Source organism: Phacochoerus africanus, chromosome X, assembly GCF_016906955.1.
Source record: "Phacochoerus africanus isolate WHEZ1 chromosome X, ROS_Pafr_v1, whole genome shotgun sequence".
In the NCBI taxonomy this organism is placed as follows: Eukaryota; Metazoa; Chordata; class Mammalia; order Artiodactyla; family Suidae; genus Phacochoerus; species Phacochoerus africanus.
Genome location: NC_062560.1, coordinates 93,929,206 through 93,952,036, shown reverse-complemented (window position 1 = coordinate 93,952,036; position 22,831 = coordinate 93,929,206). Strand labels below are relative to the sequence as shown.

Genomic DNA, 22,831 nt, shown 5'->3' with positions numbered 1-22,831 from the left:
TTTCTCTATCTGTGAAATAGTGATAATAATCCCCTGCCTTCCTGACTAGTAAACAATGGTGCAAATGTTCTTTCTGAAATGTCAGACAGCTGGCTGGGGAAATGTTTGGCTCCTGGGTAGTCGTTCTGGAGGGTTTCTGGCAACAAGAGATTAAGCAAGGTTTGTTTTGACCCTGAAAAAGTGAAAAAAGAGCAGCTAGAAATAGTGTGGAGACACTTGGTTTCCTTTTCGGAGATGGGGCTCTTCTAGCCTCTTCACCCTGGGTGTGGTTAACTGGAGAGGAAAAGGTGAGTTATGCTGGGTGCGAGAGGTAGCCAGAATAATAGCATCCTAAGTGATAAAAATGGTGAAAATTCAACTAGTTTCTTGGTCTGATAAATATCTCTTTATATTTATACACATGCTTATACATAGGTATGTATGTAGACCTATTCATACATACAAACAAAAACTGAGAGCCTTAGGCTCTTTCCTTTATACCTTGTAAAGCTGGAGGAACTTTAATAATCTAGCACTGACTCAGTGTTCAGAGGAAACTACCTAATTGAGAAGGTTGGGGCTAAATGACTGCTAGTAAAGAAAAATGGACCAAAGTACTCTTTTATTACATGTTCTTTCTCATCTTAGTCTGATTTATGTGCTACACTGGGTCTGTTCTGTGTCTGTGTTTTATTTATTTATTTATTTATTTATTTCCGTCATTTTTTTTTAGGGCCACACCCGTGGCATAGGGAGGTTCCCAGGCTAGGGGTCAAATTGGAAGCTGCAGCTGCCAGCCTATACCACAGCCACGGAAAGGCAGGCAGGATCCTAGCCGAATCTGCAACCTACACCACAGCTCAAGGCGATGCTGGATCCTTAACCCACTGAGCAAGGCCAGTTGATCAAACCTGCGTCCTCTGATGCTAGTCAGATTCGTTTCTGCTGAGCCATGACGGCACCGCCTGTGTCTGTGTTTAAATTCCACCGCTAGACACCAAGTCTGTTGAGAGCGGGGATGATCATTTTCTTGATTTCATTTGTATTAACCCTGCTGTACATGACAGGGCTCTGTGCACTGTAGGTACTCCGTGAATTACAGAGCTGACAAATGATTACTTATTTCTGGTACTACCACACGATCTCATAAAATAAACATGACAATTAAACTTGTTTGAAGTCCTGAACTTTCTAGGTCACTCTCGATAAAGGAAGTTATATGTCTGCCACAGCAACATTCATAGGCATATTATATATAAATGCGTGGGCCTGTTGGAAATGGGATGAGTAATCCCACTTCAAAGAAGTAACATACAAAGGCTGTAGATTTATGCTCTCCAGTTGTGGGCCTCCAACCACCTATAGTGTCACCTGAGATGCTTATTGAAGATTCAGACTTCACAGCCCCACTCAGATCCAGGTATCTATATTTTAACAAGCACCCCAGAGGATGTGGATGCATACTAAAGTCAAAGAATAAGTCTAGCCTGTAATGTGAGGTGGTCTATCCACCCCCCACACATGCAAACACACGTATGTTGTTACCTCCAGTAATTCTATGGGAAAATGGAAAATAGCAAATGAAATGACATGTCCATTCCCAGCAAGAAGAGGAAGCTAGTCCTCCATTATGCATCAAGGAACTGGAAGAATACTGGCGTTTTCTTTCTTGCGGTGATACATTCTTGGCAGTTGGTCGTGGCTCCTTTGCAATTATGGTCTGCCCCTTTTGAAGTCCCAAGACAGTTCGCCAGCATTTTATTTTTAACAACAATTTCTTGAAGGTCTTGGGAACTGTATTTGCAGGACTGGCTCAGAAGCAACGATCAGGGCCAGTAAGATGCCACAGTGCTGCGGTGACTTGTCCTTATCAGTTGTGAGCTCTTTGGCCATTACACCACCGTGGAAATGCAAGGCATAAAGTGAAAAGCCTGCATTCTTGTGATATTTCATAAACGGGGGTGACGGCAGGGGTCTCAACGCAGTGAGAGGCGAGATAAAGCGAAGACAGGCATGAGCGCGGGCTCGGAGGAGCAGGGTGTCTTAGGCAAAGAAGGTTAAGATCTCTCGCCGAAGGAAGAACAGTCAAGTCCGAAGATGCTTATCTTGAGAGGGCAGGCTGGAAGACGACCCGAGGGCAACTTTCATTACAGGGTGGAGCCCTAAGAAGCGAGCGCAGGTGCGGGCGTGGGCCCGTTCCGCACCTTGCTGAAATCAGATAGGCGCCCGAACCTCCCGAAAACACGCTCCATCACGTTGCCTCGGGACAGGAGCTGGACCCCGCGGCAGAGCCGTTAGCCGGCTCGGCTCCCCCGCCGCACCCCCCTCCATCGCCCCCCTCCATCTCCCCCCGGCAGCCGCTAGCGACCAGCTCGGGGCTCCTCCTTTTCGGCTGACGTCGGGGCGAGCGGAGGCGGGAGCGTGGGTGGGCCGAGCGGGCCGTCGCCCGCGATTCGGCCGGCTGTGCCACACCACCGCGCGCCCCCGCTCCGCCCGCCCCTCCGGGCGCGTCTTTTCCGGGCCCGCGCCTCGCCGCGCCTCGCCCCGCCTCCGCCGGCCCTCCGGGTGCGCGCGCGCCGCTGCGGCTTTTTCTCCGGCCTCCGCGGCGCGCCCCTCCTAGAACCAGCGCTAGCGGGCACGCGGCTCCTTTCCGCCAGCTTCCCGAGTGCCCAGCGCCTGCCGGCTGCGAAGACGCCGTGGGCAGCGCCTCTGGTGAGTAACTGCAGCCCGCGAGGCTCCGGCCCCGGCACCTCTGTCCTCTGGCTCTGGCTGGGCCCCCGCTCTGGCCGTGCCACCGTCCCACACCTGAGCCCAGAAGAGGTTGAGGGGACGTTCCTGTTCCCGGAATCCGCTGGCTTGCTTCTTGAGCCCGCCCCCCTCGTCCGGGAAGATCCCCTAAGTCCCGGTATCATCTCCTTTGCTGAGGTCTGGGGTCCTCGAGACCCTGGCCTGCCTCTACCTGCCGATCGCTGCCCTTCGAGGGGCAAAAGCATCTTCCTGATCGGGGTGCTAGGCTTTGCCGTGACCCTTTCCGAAGGAGCACATCAGCGACTCGCCAGACCTCCAAACGACCTTTAGGGCGCCCCTGGACCTCAGCTCCATTTTGTCCCCTTCCAGTCGCTGTCTGTCTGGGAGCTAGGGGTCTCTCTGGCCCTGGAAGCATCCGCCCTTTGAATTTGAGGGATGCCCTAGGTTCCGATATCCTCTCAGCTTCCGGATCTTTAGGTGTGTTAGAAAACGGCTGGTTTCTAGCAGAAGCGGGCTCTTATTTTTTCCTGTTCTACCTATCTACATCCCTGTCCTCCGTGGGTACTGTATATTTAACATTAGCTTTATTCACTTCCTCTTCCTCTCATTCGAGGGCCCTACAGAAAGAACTGTGGGTGATGTCTATCGCACAGAGGAAAATCGAGGAGAATATGATTCATTGCCTAACCCCCATTAAGGGGTTACATATTTTAAATAAGACGTCATTTCTCCTCTTGACTCCAGCATCTCCTCCTTCAAAAGGCATTTTTTTTCACCCTCTTGAAATGACTTTGCCCTAAATCGCTCTTCACCTTAAAAAAAAAAAAAAAAAATCAGTCATCGCTTTGAGAAACAACGGGGAGATGGAGAATAAGGACGAAATGGCATTAAATGAATCTCTTTGAAAAAGCAAGCCATCTGCTTCATTGGTTAATGGTTTAATCAGCGCCTCAGTTTCCTCATTTACAAAAATGAGGATGTTGGAATGAGGGTTCCTTCTTGGGTTCTGATTTTAGGACCTCTAAATTCGCTCTTAGTAACATGTTGCTGCATAACAGAGATTGAACCTGATGAAATCCTCGTGTCTTGGTAGTTGCTTGTCACTTTAGTTTTTCTTTTGTATTGCCTCTGACTAATAGTTTTAACTGTTATTGGTACGGAAGGCTGTAAGGGGAGATTCAATGTCTGTACTGTCAATGAGCATATCAAAGATTTTAATAGTCTAAGGCCTCTTCCTTGAATTGTAAAATAGCGATGAAAACCGCTAAAAGGTGAGACCTGTAAGACTCCTCTAAGAATTAACACTCTCTCTGCCATTCAGGTGGAGGATGAAACATTAAACTGTTGGTCTACTGGCAACATAGAATGAAGTACCTTATTGTTCTGGTAGGAGAAGTAATTTGACCCTTACAAATCCACGGAAGGTTTACGCAACAATGGAAATCTTGATTACATTGGTTCCCCCCCCCCCCAAAAAAAAACCCCTACTTTAAAAATAAGTGATTCAGATTAAGATTTTTGTTGAAGTGTTTTTTTGGGGGTTGGGGTGGGATGGGTGGAGAAAGGAGAGGCTTGCCCAGTTGAGTGGAGAAGAGAAATGAATTGGGACCCTGGAGGGGCTCTGGTTCCAGTTCCAGCGCTAACTCATTATATCACCTTGGACAAGTCACTTTTCCTCTCTTCAATTTAGCTTCTGTAAAAGAGTCTTGATGTTGGTAGAACGACCCATAAAAGTCCACCAATTTGAAATATATATAAAATGCAATTTGCATTTTAAGACTGTGCCATAAATCCTTAGTTTTAGTTAAGGCAAATCCTTAGTTGTTTAGGACTTTTTTCTCTAGTATAGATCTGCATGTACTAGTTCCAGTCTACATATGCAGAATTCTTAACTCATCCTTATCAAGTAAATTACTGTAGGTGGAAATCTAGAAATTGGGGAGCATTTTATAGAAGCCAGGTATTGTTAACCTAGGCTTGCAAGTGAATTGTGTACAATACCACGCTTTATTTTTAAATGTTCAAGGCTTTTAAGAAATTTGTACAGGAATGTATACATACTATCTTGTGACTGTAATTGGCTAGGCATTTGAATATGCAGGCATCTCATTCACTCATTCATTTGTTCGTTCATTCAACTTAACTCCTTCCTCCATCTGTTGCTGATTTCGTGCCAGGCCACTCGGATATGATGGTTAAGAAGACAATCCTTACCCTACAGGGTTTAATTTCATAGTCCAGGATGGTGGTGATGGTGGTGGGGGTTGTGGAGAGACAGTTTGTATGTCAGTTTATTATTTTTTTATTAGCAATGACAATCAAATCAGGGAAATAAAATCCTGGGGAAGTTAAATCTCTACAGGGGAGGAGGAGATGATTTTATTAATTATAGCCTGTAGACTGTCTTCTTGGCATTACCCCCCTTTTTTTTTCTTTCCTTGACTTTCGGTTACTGAGGCGTTAGCAAAAAGAAAAGCTTTTATTTTTCACTCCTGCCACTGGCTGGTTTTATATCCTCTTTCTAACTGTTTAAGATAGTTTTAGATTCTCATACAATTGTTTTACACACACACACACACACACACACCCACACACACACACACACACCCTTTCCTTTTCTCTACTGGTAACATCTGGCATAATTGTAGCAGAATATCATGAGGAAATTGAAATACATTCCCTCCACCTGAATCAGACTTCCCCAGTTTTACATGCACTCATCTGTGTGTGTGTGTAGTTCTAGGCAGTGTTATCACATGTGTAAATTCCTATAACCAGCACCATAGTCAACATACCAAACAGTTTCATCAGGCCAAAGATCTCTAATGTTGCCCTTTTAGAGCCAAGACATCTCCCTCCCTCTCTGACCCCTTGCAGCCACTGACCTGTTTTCCATGCCTATAATTTTACCATTTCATGAACACTGTATACATGAAATCCTACCACATGCAATCGTTCAAGATTGGCCTTTTTTTTTTTCTTCACTCAGTGTAATTCCCTGGAGATTAATGCAGCGAATGCGTCTTGTATCAACAGTTAGTTCCTTTTCATTCCTGAGTAGTATTCCATGGTATGGATGTATTATAGGCATCTGGCTATTTCCTGTAGTTTTTTTAACCTATTATGAATAAAGCTCCTATGAATAATTGTGTACTGGTTTTTATATGGACATAAATTTTCATTTCTCTGGGATAAATACCCAAGAGTGCAATTTCTGGTTGTATGGTAGCTGCGTGTTTAGATTTATAAGGAACTGCTGAACTGTTTTCCAGAGTGGCTGTGCCTTTTGACATGCCCCCCAGCAGTGCATGAGTGGTCCTCATCCTTGCCAACACTTAGTGTTGTCACTGTTTTTTATTTTAGCCATCCTGATAGATGAGTGTGTAGTGTTAACTTGCCATAGTTTTAATTTGCATCCGCCTGATGGCTAGTGATGCTGAACACCATTTCAGGTGCTTATCTGCCTTCTCTGTATCTTTATCTGTGAAATGTGTTTGTTCACATCTTTTGTCCATTTTCTAGTTGGACTTTTTTTTTTTTTTTAACTGTCGAGTCCTGAGAGGTCTTTATTCTCAGTACTTGCATTTGGTTGGCCATGTGGTTTATAGATATCTTCTCCTAGCCGGTAGCTTGTCTTTTTTTGTCCTCTTCTTACGTTTTGTTTCACAGAACAGAAGTCTTTAATTTTGATGTGGTCCAGTTTGTCAGTTTTTCCTTTCGTGGGTCATGGCTTTCGTGTCAGGGGGTCTTATGGACCTTTGTCATGTAATGTTACACCTTGCTGTTCTGTATAAGATCCAGTATTTCTGTAAGCAGGGTGAACATTTTTTTTTTTTCCTTGAGCAGCCTTGGAGCTCAGGTGTAGTCTGGGAATAAGTGGCCTTGATGGCTTAGAGTGGGGATACATGCTCATATGTCCTCTCACCATGTGAAAATGGCTGCCATCCTTTTGTGCCTTAAAAAGTACCATTTCTGCCTTACCAGGCAGTCAAATGTAACATTAAAGTGAATATTTTAAAATTAAGAAGACACGTCATATGCCAAGGAGATTTTTGGTTTCACTTTCTAAATTTAAAATATGTTGGCAAAACTGTATAGTTTTAAATCAACATTTCTGGTAAGTAATCCAAAGGAAAAAATTTGTGTTCTCATTTAAATGTTCTTTGAATTAGACTTCCGCATTTGACGTAGTGAAGTTGCAAATATCATGATAGATTTTGTAGTTTTTTTCTGCTAAGAATAATGAGCACAAGACTTGAATCTGTCTGTCTAGACTGCATATTTTCCTTTTGTAATAGCTACTTAAATGTTCATTTTAATTATCTTTTAAAGTAAATGTTAGTTTTAAGGTGACTTACACTGTTATATTTTGAAAAATGTATGTGCCCAAATTATGAGAAGAACTTACAGGAAAAACTTAGTGATTGATTTTGAGAGTATTCATTTCTGTAAGGTGTTACTTAAATTATTACTCATTCCTTCAGTGTTAACCATATTTGCTCAAATAAGTGTAGAGCCAGGGTAGTGGTTTTTTATTTGAAAAAGATCAATCATTGGCATAAGACAAAGGCCAGTAAAATACTGCCGGTGGCCAAATCCTGCCCACCACCTGTTTTTGTAAATAAATTTCTATTGGAATACAGCCGCATCCATTCATTTATGTGTTGTCTGGTTGCATTCGAATACAGTGTCAGAGGTGAAACAGAGAACTTATGGCCCTAGAAGTCAGTCTACTCTCTGGTCCTTTACACAAAAAGTTTGCCCAGAGATAAAGCAACCTTATAAATTATTGAGTCTCTAGGTTATAAAGGAAACTTAACAAACGTTACCTTGACTTTTCATACCTCTTGGGTATATTTCCCTGGGAAACTGTAGTTTGGAAGAGTGTATTCACTTTCTATACAAAGTCTAAAGGCACTGTGGTCTAGGAGCAACATCAAGGAGGGATGGAGAGGTGGGAAGGTTGATTTTGTTGGGGCTGTTGTTAAGTGAGGGCTATTTCAATGCGAATGTCAATTTACAAGTATGGCAGCTTAGTGAGATTCAGAAAGATGCCTATCCGGTCGTGATGTCCTTTGGAGACCCTGTTGTGAGCCAGACTGGTAAGGACCGAGCCAAGTATGACAGCACTGTGGCTCCTGCTCCCAAAATGACTGTGATCTGTGATCTGTAAACACATAGTAGTAGTTTGAGCCTGTCAGTTTGAGCCTCACAGCTTCCTTTGGTAAGTCAGAAGTTGTTACTTTAGTTCTTTTAAATCACCTGCCTACCAGTGATGTTGAAAATGGAAATTGGGTTAGGACTGTTGGGTGTATATTTGGAAAGAAATGGGTCCCTGTCTCACATCATACACAAAAATAAATTAAGGATGTATTTAAAAAATCTAAATATATATTTAAAAAATGTCTGGAAGGCATAAGACACCATAACAAAGTATAAAAGGCATATGTGACTGGGGAAAAATAGCTTCTACATACATGGCAGAAGCTTTAATTGACTTCCATTTACCTGACTCACTATGTTAAATGATACTCCTCATTTCTTTTGTAAAATACACTGTGCACTGAACACTTGCTATTAGCAGGTTGGTTGCCAGTGTGACAGTAGGCTTGTGGCCCCACCCGTAGAACAGATGCCCTTATTACTGAACCTATACATGCTCATTCTTGTTTTTGTAGATATGTAATGTCTCTTCTTTTCTTTTGTCTTTCTGGGCATACCCACGGCATATGGAAGGCCGGGATCGAACTGGAGCTGCAGCTGCCAGCTTACGCCATAGCCACAGCAACGTCAGATCTGAGCCACGTCTGTGACCTACACCACAGCTCATGGCAACACCAGATCCTTAACCCACTGAGCAAGGCCAGGGATTGAACCTGCATCCGTATGGATACTAGTCTGGTTCATTACTGCTGAGCCATAATGGGAACTCTAATTTATTTTCATATTTTATAACTTGATATGGTCTGAGTAGTGGGGAATAGAAGTTCTTACTGAATATTTACAGATGAAACAATGTGATGTCTGAGATTTGCTTCAAATTAAATGAGGGTAGAGGTGCAGAGTGCCTAGAGATGTGAAAGAAATAAAATTTAGCACATACAGATAGTTGTTGAAGCTGGGGGATAGGTTCATTATACCAAAACAAATGGGATGTTTTGGAAAGAGTAACGAAAGCAAGTTATTACTGTCCATCTAGGTGTAGGTAAGACAATGCTAAGATTTGTATAAAATAAGTATAGAAATCTGAAGTGTTCTTCACTCATAGTTCCTTGCAAGTGTCTTTTAAGTTCTTTGAAATCCTACATTTTCGAAGAATTCAGTTGAGATTTCCTTAGACTCAGTAGGCCTGGAGTTAAAGAAATGTTTTGGCCTCTTGGCCCTTTATCAAAAGTTTGATGAATGAGTGCACATTTACCACTGATAAAATAAAATGAAGATAAGATGAAATGTTTGTCATGTGCCTATTTTTTTATGATTGTTCACCTTAATTGACATTTTCAATTTGCTAATCAACTGTTCCAAATAACATTAGATAAAAAGGTTTCTATTATGTAATATCTATGATATATAAAGAGCTCCTACGGATCAACAAGAAAAAGGAACCCATTAGAAAAAGTGGCAGAGGGTTATGAATTGGCCTTTCTCAGACAAAGAAATTAAAATTACGATTAAAAAAGAAAAGATGCTCAAACTCACTCTGCTAATTAGGGAAATGGAAACCATTTTTCACCAAATACATTGGAATAAACTTTAGTATCCACTTTTAGAAAGCAATGGGCACTGTCATACGCTGTTAATGAGAGTGTGCATTGTGTAGCTTTTTGATAAAGAACATCAAAATCCTCTCATTTTAAAATGTACATGTATTTTGGGCCAGCCGTTCTGCAGAGCACTGTTCTGGGGAAATAGCTGCCCATTTGTATAAAGATAGGTACAAGATTTCACTGCAGTGAAACTGGTCATACCAGTGAGAACTTGACAGCAACCTGAATGTCCAGCAGAAGGGGAATGATTTAAATAATAACATGTTTTATGGAATAACATGGGGTTATTAAAGGAAAGAAACCCCTCAGACCTATATAAACTGCCATAGGAGTTTCAAAGTAGGTTGTTACAAGGGGGACGCACAGGGGAGGAAGTTATAGAACAGTCCATAAACCATAATTCCGCTTACCCGGAAAAAGCCCCCAAACCTTACCATGTGTGTGGATAACACAAGAAGGTGTGATTGACATACGCCATGAATAGTTCTCTCTAGGGGTTAGAGGAAGGCAGTATAGCGTTACTTTTACTTTTTACCCCATACAATTTCACGATGCATGTTAACTTATGATGACTATTTTATTTATTGTTTTCTGGTTTTTACTTTATTAATAAACTCTATTATACCTTTATTTTCTCTTCTGTACAGACTTTTAAAAGGCATCCTAATGGTGTTAATAGACTATTTTTTAGAGGCGTGCTCCTTTTTATTTATTTTTTTAAATGATTTTTACGTTTTCCATTATAGCTGGTTTACAGTGTTCTGTCACTTTTCTACTGTACAGCAAAGTGACCCAGTTATACATATATATACATTCTTTTTCTCACATTATCCTCCATCACGCTCCATCACAAGTGACTAGATATAATTCCCAGTGCTAGCCAGCAGGATCTCATTGCTTATCCACTCCAAAGGCAATAGTTTGCATCTATGAACCCCAGACTCCCAGTCCATCCCACTCCCTCCCCCTCGCCCTTTGATTACTGTTTTAATAGTAATTATACAGATTCCTCATGGGCAGCATTTACACACTGGAGGATACTTGCAGTGTAATTCCTTCATTGTGCCTTATAGAGTGACACTGTGCTAGAAATGGAGCGAGTGCCTGCTTAGTGAGCACTCAGGTAGTTTTCAAAACAATTTTCCTCCCTTTGTTAAACTACTGTTTATATTTTCTAAATTTTCTGCACTGAAAATATTAAGTGTGAAGAAGAATAAAAAAAACCATAATCTCATACCCAGAGAGATCTGTTGTCAACTTTGGGGTATATATGCACCCTTATGTTTGTGTACACACATGCATGGATGCTCACATGCACACGTGTGCACACACACGCACATGTGCAAACATACATGTGCAAATACATGTATCTCTTTTATACAAAAACGGGTTCTTGCTGTACATACCGATTTGTAACTTGCTTCTTTTAATTTGACTCTATTGTGAGCATCTTCCACGATCAGTAACTCTGAATAAGTGAAAAAGACACCTTAGTGGGAAAAAGAACAACACTGTGTCATGTAGATGCAGTGTTCTAGTTAAAGTAACTGATTTCCAGAACAAACTATAATCTTAAAGTTATGGTCACCAAAAGTAAATAACCAAGGAATTTGAAAATGCTCAGGGTTAAACCAGTTCAGTTCTGTTTTGAATTTAACTATTATAATGATGTAAATGCAAGATATTAAAATGTTATCAGCATGGCTGTGGCTGTGGCGTAAGCCGGCAGCTACAGCTCCGATTCGACCCCTAGCCTGGGAACCTCCATAGACGGTGGGTGTGGCCCTGAAAAGACTGAAATAAAATAAAATAAAAATTTTTTAGGAATATTTTGGGTGGAGTTTGGTTTTAATGACAGTTTGAAAACTGAGCTTGGACAGTTATCTTGGTTCAAAGAAAAACCAACTGCTGTGACTAATTTTCAGTAAAAGTGTGGGCGTAGTTGTGTTCTTTCATAACTTATAAAAGTAAAGAAAATCTGGCTCTCTGTAGCAACATGAAACTTGGTCAATGGTATCTCAGTCCAGAGTGTGTCAAATGGAACATTAGGAGAAACGTGTTGCAGGACCCGGTTTGATTTGGGCAAGTATGTATGTATTCTGCTCGCACGTCCTCTAGAAGCATTCATTTAGCACATCCACTAAAGGCTTATTGTAGTCATTTCTCGGTTCATGCTGTGGCACTTAGAGGTGAAAATACCTTACTTTACCATGAACTCCACAGAGTATTTCACAAAAGAAGAGTTGGCCTCGTAGCCAATGGTGTTAATGTGAGAGCCCAGCATAGCTGCTCAGATTTTTGTTGTGGCCATTGGAACAGTGTCCCTGTTCTCCAAGGCCATGCATCCTGTGCATTTTGGCCTTTTTAGATTCGATTTTGCAGCCAGAGGATTTTTTTTTCCTTTCATAAGTGCTGTGAAGCTAGCAGATTGTATGAGGGAGTCAGAAGAGAGGTTTGCCATTTCTCCCTTGATTCATGGCAGGGGCATGTGACATTAGACTATTACAGAGGTGTTGAAAACATTCCTGGTAGAGTCTAGTGATTGTTAGGAAGTTAAGGCATGGTGAAATACCTGTTTTCTCTTAGGTATTCTGTTTATTACCTTGAATGTGTACCTAAAGCATTTTAATACTATAAACAAGTAATTACAGGATATTGAAGGACCACTCCCCTGGGGGGTACCCAAGTAATGAGTCATTACAGAAAGCCTGGAGAAGTGGGCAGAGCTGCTCTCCCTGAGATGGTGGTCATTCATTATTCTCAGAATATGTTAGTCATTTCTGCTTTTCAAATGAACTGAAAGCTGAAAACTTCCCACAGACAGGAAACAGGAACTTGGTTGAATGAGCTTAAAGTTCAGTTATGGCTTTGGAAATAGAAGACAGAGCTAGCACTGGTATCTCATGGGGCCGAATCCAAGGAAAAGATGCTGTGTTCCACATGACTACCAAAGATGCTAAGTTGAGAAGAAGCTGAAAAAAAGGGCACTGAGAACTCTACTCAGCATTCTGTGTTAGTCTACATGGCAAGAGACTCTGAACAAGAATGGATGTGTGTATACATATATATAACGGAAACACTTTGCTGTACACCTGAAACAAAACACAACGTTATAAGTCAACTGTACTTCGGTCAACTCTAAAGCTGTATTTTTATTTTATTTTTTTAATTAATTATTTATTTATTTATTTTTTGTCTTTTTGCTATTTTTTGGGCCACTCCCGCGGCATATGGAGGTTCCCAGGCTAGGGGTCGAATCGGAGCTGTAGCCACCAGCCTATGCCAGAGCCACAGCAACGCGGGATCCGAGCCGCGTCTGTGACCTACACCTCAGCTCACGGCAACGCCAGATCGTTAACCCACGGAGCAAGGGCAGGGACCGAACCCGCAACCTCATGGTTCCTAGTCGGATTCGTTAACCACTGCGCCACGACGGGAACTCCTAAAGCTGTATTTTTAAAAAGTAGTTAAGAAGTCATAACTTGACTGAGGTGTGGAACCAGGGAGAAGTAGCTATAAACAACTGTCGAATGAATATGTTTCAGACAAACAGAGCAGATGAGAAAAGCAGGCCAGGGATGGTGGTATTCTTGTACTTGGAAAAAACAGAAACCTTCAGGATTTGGTCAATTGCAAATAAGCCTTTGGTAAAATATTTGGAATTCCCTCTGCCCAGGCATTTCCTTGCAGGAGTAGGTTAGAATTTCTGTGAAGCAAGTGGTTTCCATACCCTGGAAACTAGAAAAGGCAGGGTGCAGGCTCACTGTTTGGTGAATTATAGCAACCTGCAGTTGGGAAGCTATATCGTGTTTATTTCTCCACATAGAAAGAAATGTCAGCATTAGCATATTCCCTTAAATATAGTTACATGTTACACACTTCTAAACAAAATGACTGCACTTGTAAGGATGTTATACAACTCAAATTTTCCACCAGAAATTTTTGGATTCGTATGCTTAGGGTTTTTTTGTGTCAAGTATAAAGGCCAGGGTTTTTATGAGGAAGCAGGTTTTTAATTTATGCCCATATTTACATTAATTTTAATATTCCCTTGATCACCAAGAGATGGTTGAGTATTAGAATGTTGGTAGGGGAATAGCTTTCTTTAGGAAGTATCCCCCGAAGAAATTTACTTCTTTACGAGTAATTTGTAAGAGACAACTGCAAAATGGAAACCTCGCTGGTGAATCTCTCGCCTTTTTTAAAGTATAGTTGATTCACAGCGTTGTGTTGATTTCTGCTGCACAGCAGAGTGACTCAGTTTTATATATATATACACACACATATATATACATATGTACATATATATAAACATTCTTTTTTAAAAAATATTTTTTTCCATTATGATTTAGCATAGGCAGTTGAATATAGTTCCTTGTGCTATCCAGTAGAACCTTGCTGTTTCTCACCTCCTTTTTTATGCCTGTTTTCCAAATGGAGTTCCCCAACCTCACTTATACAGCCTTTCTTCTGGGACAGAGTGGGTAGAATTGAATGAGGGATGATTCTTGACCTCAGAAGTACAAAGTATTCAGTGGGGTTAAAAAGACACCTGCCTCAGCCATGCTGGCCGAATTGAATCCTAGCTCAGTAGGGTCACTCTACCAAAGTGGTGCCTCTGGCCCTTGGGAGAAGAATATTTCAGAGCTTAGATATAGCTTGCCAACCCCTGTCTTATCTCGGTGGTACCCCGCATTTGAGCCATCTTTCTTGGGTTGCATGAAATGTTTGCATGGCGTAATTGGCCTATGATAGCAATGATAGACGTGGTGCAATGGGAGAGTTCTTCCTAACTCAACTTTCGACAACTGATCTTTTTCTCAAAAAGCCCCTAAGCCTAGAGATTGTAGGTTTTTTTTCTTTTTCTTTTTTAACCTCTTAGGGGGTAAGCTGCTTGCTTACAATCTTGTTTCTAGTTGTCTGCAACTGAGGAGGACTCTTGACTACCTTCCTTCCTGCCTTTGATCAAAGGGTCATGTTGCTTAGGGCGCTGGCCACAGGAAAGAAGGGTTGGATGCTACACCAGGGCATGACCAAAGGAGTAGGAGGTGGCCATGAACATGTGGTCTGTAGCCAGAATGTACTTTGAGTTTTGAAATCTAGGACTCTCAACTCTAGTTTGTACTTCGGAGACATAGTTTAAAAACAAGTTGTAGCCTATCGAATCCCTAAGCTAAGAGTATATTGAGACTCCCTGCAGTTGTTTAATTTGACGATGTCACAGTATGCAGTGGAAATCTGCTAAGTCGAGTCAAAACTCTATTCATCTTTTTCAAAGACGGGATTATTATAAAACACATATATGTTACTTTAATGACGTTGATGAGATGCAAGCAACTCATTCTGAAACAGTTAATCTTGTTTAAGATTTCTAGAATTACTTTTCAACCTAGAGTTAATTTCTTTAATTTTGCATCATCCTTAGCTAATGTGACACTAAGGCTATTTTATTTGTCTGGTTTCTTGCAGATGTCATAACATTTTGGCATGAGATCATGAGAAAATGGTTCTTCTGCTTTGAGAGGAGTGATTAGGGAATTTGTTTAGGAAGGAAAATCAGTTCTTAGATTTGTTGCTTCTGCTGCTGACCTCTATCTCCTCTGTGAAAGGAAATCAATGATGTTTCAAAGTCACACAGATACATATTCGAGTTGCATAAAATTGTTCTGTGGAATGAGCTAAACCTTTAGAATGTGTGTTGAGTTTGGTACTTGGCCAGGTCTGGGGCCATGTCCTGCTATTGCCAGAGCCCTCCTTTAAAAAATTTTTTTTTCTTGCTTTTACTGCCCCATTGTTGATGAAAGATTAGCATGTTGCCTGGGCTTGGTACCAGGTGCTGAACCTCCATGTCTTTCTCTTCTGCTTTCAGACATAGCAGCCCTGGAAACCATAAGATGGAGGTGCCGGGAGCAGTTAGAGCATACTTCTTCTTATTCTTTAAAAATATGGCCTGTCGCTGTCACACAGCCATCAGACCTCAAGATGCATGGTCAACAGAGAACGTTTGTTTTCAAAACCTCCTCTGTGACCTTAGTTTTGCTTTCAAAGAAGAGTAAGCAACAGATTGTACATAGGAAAGCAGGCTACGTTCTTATCGTGTGCAGATGCTTCAAGGAGGATGGAATTATAACCTAATTGAAAGATGATATATTTTCACTTAAATATTCACAGAAATAACTGCAAAGGGATGTTTTTTGCTTTTTAGGGCTGCTCCCGTGGCACATGATGGTTCCCAGGCTAGGGGTCTTGTCGGAGCTACAGCTGCCAGTCTACACACCACAGCCGTAGCAATGCGGGATCCGAGCTGCGTCTGCAAACTACACCAGAGCTCATGGGAACGCCAGATCCTTAACCCACTGAGCGAGGCCAGGGATTGAACAGGCAACCTCATAGTTACTAGTTGGATTTGTTTCCACTGTGCCACAACAGGAACTCCACAAAGGGATGTCTGAAAGGCAGATAACATTGAAGATGCAGCAGAAGTTCAGTGCTTTAGGGATTCATGGGTAATATCTGCTAGTAGGAAATATCAACACTGTTGAAACTGTAGCAAGCTTCTTGGCTGACCTCTGTGTGGGGATACATAATTCCCATTCCTTAAACAGTGTTTCATTGAGATGAGAAAAAGACTCCTGCTCTGCTTGGGAGTTTTTAGTACACTGGTGCTTCTCTTTAAATCTGTTTTTGAAATTCTTGTTTTGGATCTCTTCTTATGCAAAAGTGCCTTTTATTGACACATCTTCAATATTCAAGCAATGAAACTCTAAGTTTACCTCTGTTGAGTGTGTTCCAATAATGGAAGTAACCTATTCCAAGTTTCACACTTGCCAGAGTAGTTCTGTAACCAGAAGGTTATAACCTGTTTGCAATAGCTGGATAGTAGTCTGAAGATGAAAACGATCGAGGCCTTTTAGTTTTTGGTTGGTGTTTTTTATCACTGCATTTTTCCTTTCCATTATTCCTTTTCAGAACTTCACGTTCATCCTTTGGCTTTGCATAGCTTTCCTTGTCACAATTTTTTCTTCTTCTTCTTCTTTTTTTTTTTTTTTTGCTTTTTAGGGCCCCATCTGTGGAATATAGAGGTTCCCAGGCTAGGGATCCAATTGGAGCTACAGCTGCCGGCCTACACCACAGCCACAGCAACATCAGATCCGAGCCATATCTGTGACCTACATACACCACAGCTCACGGGCAACATCAGATCCTTAACCCACTGAGTGAGGCCAGGCATCAAACCCACAACCTCATGGTTACTAGTTGGATTTGTTTCCATTGCTTCAGAACAGGAACTCCTCCTTGTCCCAATATTTCAAAGAAGTTTTTTTTTTTTTTTTTTTTAAAGAAAGAATCCATTTTGGGCAAGCCAGCTGGTACCTAAGGAGTCACAGGTATAACTGGATAATCCCAGAGGGTAGCTATTATTGTTAGCTTTTTAAAAAGTATATAAGGGAGTTCCCGTCGTGGCGCAGTGGTTAACGAATCCGACTAGGAACCATGAGGCTGTGAGTTCGATCCCTGGCCTTGCTCAGTGGGTTAAGGATCCGGCATTGCCGTGAGCTGTGGTGTAGGTTGCAGATGTGGCTCGGATTGTGCATTGCTGAGATTGTGGTGTAGGCCGGCAGCTGCAGCTCCGATTCGACCCCTAGCCTGGGAACCTCCATATGCTGCGAGAGCAGCCGAAGAAATGGCGAAAAGACAAAATAAAATTAAAATAAAAAGTGTATAATCGTCTGGTTGGGCTATTATTATAGTGTTGAGGTTGGCTCACAGGTGACCCTCCTTCCCTATTCTACATGTATGTCTGTTCTGTGTTAGTCTCATGTCCACTTGCAGTGTTAGCTATTGAACAGTAAGCTCCACAAGGGCAGGGCCGAGTGAAGGCTCACTGAATTTTTCCTGAACGAATATATGTGCTCATACCTGTAGCTGCCCAGGACTTAGGAAACTCGATTTTTAAATACTACAAGAGAGTTGTTACTTGCTGTACTTATTTTTGATTCCTTCCCTCAAATGTTCTCGTGGTGGTTACGGTAACATCACTTTCGTCTTACGAAATTCTTTGCATGTGTCATTAAGTCTTTGTAATCCTCAGTTGTCATCCTAGAAGGCATAGTGACTTTCTACCAAAGAAGACTTATTCCACCATATTCTTGTTTAAATGTAGGGATCTCTTAACCAAATGGATTTTTTTTTTCTTCTAGATTTAAAGAAGAATGTGATCTTAGTACATGGCTTTTTTAAAAAAAATGTTTCATTTTGGAATAATTTTAGATTTATGGTGAATCTATAAAGATAGTTCAGAGGTCCTGATATCTTTCCCCAGCTCCTCCTAATGTTAGCATTTTTACATAACATTGGTGCAGTACTCTTAAGTAAACTATAGAATTTATTTGGATTTCCCTAGTTTTTTTTTTTTTTTTAACAAAATATTTTTTTCCTGTTCTGGGATCCAAAATTGTTAAACACGTTTATTTTAAGAAACTTGTATGGCTAAAAAAAGATCAAAAAATGTATGGATAATCCCCCTACCCAGAGACAATTATTGGGATTTTTTAGGATATATCCATCCATATTTTTTTCTGTAGATCAGTCCATTCCCCCCAAACTTTTTGGATTCTCCTAAAAAACAAAATGTTTGTGTTTAAAAAACATTTTATTTTATGGTTCTGCTTGTGGCATATGGAAGTTCCTGGGCAGCTGTGACCTACTACCATCCTGCGGCTATGCCGGATTCTTAACCCACTGTGCTGGGCTGGGGATCTAACTCTTGTCGCAGCAGAGACAATGCTGGATCCTTAGCATGCTGTGCTCCAGTGGGAACTCCACAAAATATGTTTTATTTACCATTTTGTAATTAGCTTTTTTACATTTAATATAGCATTTACTTTTTGGTGTACATCTTCCCATGTGTGTTATTTTTAACGTAGTTTAATCTAGACCCCATCCTTAGTTATTTTGTTGTTTCCATTTCTTCATGACTTAAGGCCAAACTGCATATTTTTCCAATCTTCCCCCTCAACAAACCTGAAAAATAGGACACTTTTATCAGTAAAAATGGCTCATTAAGCCAGTGATCCTAAATATGTGTGTATTGGGTTGAATCATTTGAGATTGCTATTTTTTGTATGTAACAGCTTTTTGACTATCAGCAATTTGATATGGTTCAACCTAAGAGTTTGAAAAAGCTTTCTTGGAGTTCCCGTCGTGGCGCAGTGGTTAACGAATCCGACTAGGAACCATAAGGTTGCGGGTTCGGTCCCTGCCCTTGCTCAGTGGGTTAACGATCCGGCGTGGCCGTGAGCTGTGGTGGAGGTTGCAGACGCGGCTCGGATCCCGTGTTGCTGTGGCTCTGGCGTAGGCCGGTGGCTACAGCTTCGATTCGACCCCTAGCCTGGGAACCTCCATATGCTGCGGGAGCGGCCCAAGAAATAGCAACAACAACAACAACAACAACAAAAAGACAAAAAAAAAAAAAAAAAGAAAAAGCTTTCTTGGTTATTCTGATCCCTTTTCTCCCTTCTTACTTCACTGAGAATCCCTGGTCTCTTTACTAAGAATCACTGCATTTAGAATGGTGTGCTGGGAGTTCCCCTCATGGTGCAGTGGAAATGAATCCGACTAGGAACCATGAGGTTGCAGGGTCAATCCCCGGCCTTGCTCAGTGGGCTAAGGATCCGGCGTTGCCCTGAGCTGTGGTGTAGGTTACAGACGTGGCTCAGATCTGGCATTGCTGTGGCTGTGGTGTGTGCAGGCAACTACGGCTCCGATTCTACCCCTAGCCTAGGAACCTTCATTTGCCGCAGATTCGGCCCAAAAAAGCCAAAAAAAAAAAAAAAAATGGTGAGCTGACTCTGAAACATTTCACCAGGCAAAAATGTTGACAAACCACCTTCCAGGTGTCTCTGGTAAACACAACATCCTTAAGACCTATGCCTGAGTTGATGACATATACAGAGAACTTGAACCCTGGTAAATTGCATCTGTCCATCAGTATGTTGAAAATAGACTTCTGAGCATTCAGCCTAAGCCCTGGGAGATACTGGCTGATTGATGGCTCTGTGGCCTGGTTCCTATCTGTATTGGCTAGCTAAGGGCACTGGTGCCACCCAGTGGTACTCTGTAGATGAGCAGCTGATGTTGCTCTACCACTACTTTCGCTTTTTTTCCTTTCATATTCTTCCCCTTCATGGTCTCACCTTCCTTTTCATCTCTCCACCTGGGCCGGTTGCACTAATGAGTTTCATTTAGACCAGTTGATAATAATCAGAGAAATACACTAGCCATATCATTTTACTGGGATATCCTTATTTAAGTAAAGACTTCGGAATATGAGACATGAAATAAAAAGCGTAAACATACTGAACAGACTGTTGCTCTGCCTGTGAAATCATGATTCTTACCCCAAATGGGTGTAAAGTTTTGTACTCTGCCAGAATATGGTACATCTCACATTAAATTTCAAGCTTCTCAATATATAAGAGGAAGCACTCCTATGTATCTCAGACGCAAAGAGGCCTACATTTCTGCCTAGAGTGAAAGATTAAACTTGGAAATCATTCTTTGGTTTCCTTTCTCTTTAGTATGACTTGTTGTTTCACTCAAGGACTATTTAGTAAGTACCTACTGTGTCCCTGTACGATGCTAGGTTCTGAGGATTATAGCAGCGATCCAAACAGACATGACCTCCGTTGTTAAGGAGCTTACGGCCCAGCGAGGGGACAGAAACTAGAACAAGTTTAGGTGCTATGCTGAATGGGCACTTGGAGAGCAAATAGCAGCGTCCTCTGACGTAACGTGCGTGCGGGTGGTCAAGGAAGCCTTTTTAGAAGTGTCATTTAAACTAAGACCTAAAGGAAGCCAGGAAAAGGAAGAAGAGAATGTTCTTGGCAGAGAGAAGAGCATGTGCTAGACACAGAGGTGAGAGATTAAGCTTGGGGCTTTTGAGAACTTAGAAGAAGTTTATGATGGCTAGAGCTGTGAGATCAACTCACTCAAGCTAGTATTCCCCCCATTTTAGAGTTGTGGCGAATGAGGCACAGAGGGGACATAACTTGCCCGAGGTCACCCAAGTTGCGTAGGTGGCACCTCCTGGAATTGGACCCAGGCCATCTGGCTCCGGCATATTGGCTCACGAGTGCCCTCTCAGTAGGGCAGTGTGTTATACTGCAGGTTCGTTGTCAATCCTGTACCTTCCATAAAGTGCGTAGCACCATATGCTGTTAATCTCTGGTCTTTTTTTTTTTTTTTCCCTGATGGGCCAAGTTAAATAACATCTTTCTTAATAAACTGAACATTAGGCTATACTAGGCACAGACTCTTCTAAGAACTGGTGCTTTATAAATATGTGAAGAATTTCTTAAGCTTACAATAAATATCTTGGTTTGCCTGGAAGGTCTCCGGTTTGCTTTAGTCTTTTGTCATCTGCTGGGAGTCAGATACCTCGTTTGATATGCAGCTCTGTGGTTGCTAACCTGTACTTTCCAGAAAATCTTAGATGGGAAGTTATAATTGGTTGCATTTAAAAAAAAGACTATAAGATATTTGTTGCCTGCAAGGCTAGAATTTTTGTTTGCCTGCTAAAGTTGCTTTGGCAATATCCTTTTCCCTGACTTAAGCTAGGTTGAATGACTTAAAAGGTAAACACAACTTCTTAAATAGGACTATAGGCTTTAAAAGTCATATAAATTGAAAGCCTGTATGTGGAGATATGTTCTTAATAGTGGACCTAATTTGTCATTTGTGTATTTAAAATACAAGTGTGTGCTCTGTGAGATGAAGAATTGCTTTCGGTTTGATGTTATCAATTAAGGTTTAACTCTAGATTCGATTTGATTTAATTTGATTTGTTTTTTTTTATAGGGCCGCACCTAGCATATGGAGGTTCCCAGGCTAGGGATTGAATCAGAGCCACAGCTGCTGGCCTACCCCACAGTCACAGCAATGCCAGATCTGAGCCTCGTCTGCGACCTACACCGCAGGTCATGGCAGCACCGGACCCTTAACCCCTTGAGCGAGGCTGGGGATTGAACCCGCAATCTCATGCTTCCTAGTCAGATTCATTTCCACTGCACCACAACAGGAACTCCTAACTCTAGATTTTAGAAGTTGGATTATCAATATTCAGTTGTACAGAAACTATTTAAAATTGTCATAATTTGATATTGTGGAAACACTTGGAGTAGTCATATATGTGTGTGTTTAATGACACAGAGCTGGCTCGTTCATTTACTTGCCCATTTGTATCTGCTTGTGGGTTCGATCAGGAGTTAGTACTTGCAAGTGTCTTTCCAGTAGTGAAGGTTGGCTTCAGCTGATGCAGCCATGCGTTCTTGTCTTGTTCTCAGCGGGCCCAGAGTCAGGGTCATTATTAGGGTCATCACGAGGGATGATTTTGCTCCACAAACCTGGGCACCTTGATAAAAATTACTCCGCGACAACATGTGTAAACCAGGGGACAATACCTTGGCAAGCTGGGAAAGGCGAACACGCCGGTCTTAACCAATTCACACAGGGATCAAATTTGTGAGCTTAGCTTCAGAGGCACTGGCTCAACCCACTTGAGTTACCAGCAGCCACAGATAGCTTCCCTTTTACTTTGGAGTGAAAACATTAATTTTCAAGTATACGTATCATTGTGTATCGCAGTGGAGTTGTATGCCCAGCAGCTGGGCTCCTTTTATTGTTTTGCATATTGTGCACCCGGTGCCGCTAGGCCCTGTCGAGGTTATTGCAGGACACAGAGCTGTGTGGGCCTTACAGGAAGTGAGATTACTTAATGATACTTTACTGTTGCCCGAAACATTTTGAAATGAAAACTTTGAGGGAAAGAAATGATTCAGCCGTTTCTGCCTCCTCCTGCTGTCTGAAGTCAGCTAGTACCCATTTGTAACGTGATATCTCAGTTGATTGGAACGGCTGAAGCAAGACAGCCTTGGGTAAGATGATATCCTCTCAAAGTCCCGTAGCTGGTCCCAGAGATTGGGCTGTAAACAACCCATGTAGGTACAGATGGAGAACTAACTTCTGAAATCTCCAGGCTTCCTCAGCCCTTGTGGAACAAAGAAGTGATAACCCACTGGGTGCCTTTTTCCTGTGACACCTTTCCTGGGGCCGGGCCCCAGTTCCCGTTAGGGGGCTGATTCTGGTTAGCTGACAAACCTTGTCCTTCCAGGGCAGAGGACTGCGAGCATGGCTCTTCTCAGACCTTTTAAGCCTATGCCACCATCAACCAGCATCTGAGTTCCTGTTGGTTTTAATGAGTAAAACTCTGGGCTTTAAGGAAATTATATATAGTTCTACCTGGGTGGAACCCCTCATGATTATCTGGCTTTTTGATA

General features: G+C 41.9%; 1 protein-coding gene and 1 pseudogene across 3 annotated transcripts in view; one reads left to right on the top strand and one right to left on the bottom strand.

The window, feature by feature from the left end:
* Positions 1-2,193: 2,193 nt before the first annotated feature.
* Positions 2,194-2,972, bottom strand: LOC125118100 (translation initiation factor IF-2-like; annotated as a pseudogene).
* Positions 2,565-22,831, top strand: part of ACSL4 (acyl-CoA synthetase long chain family member 4) — a 75,818-nt gene continuing 55,551 nt past the window's right edge. For all 3 annotated transcript variants that reach the window (XM_047764006.1, XM_047764005.1, XM_047764004.1), the window contains exon 1: positions 2,565-2,691. The gene's annotated coding sequence lies outside the window, so the exon portion shown is untranslated. The remainder of the gene's footprint in view (positions 2,692-22,831) is intronic.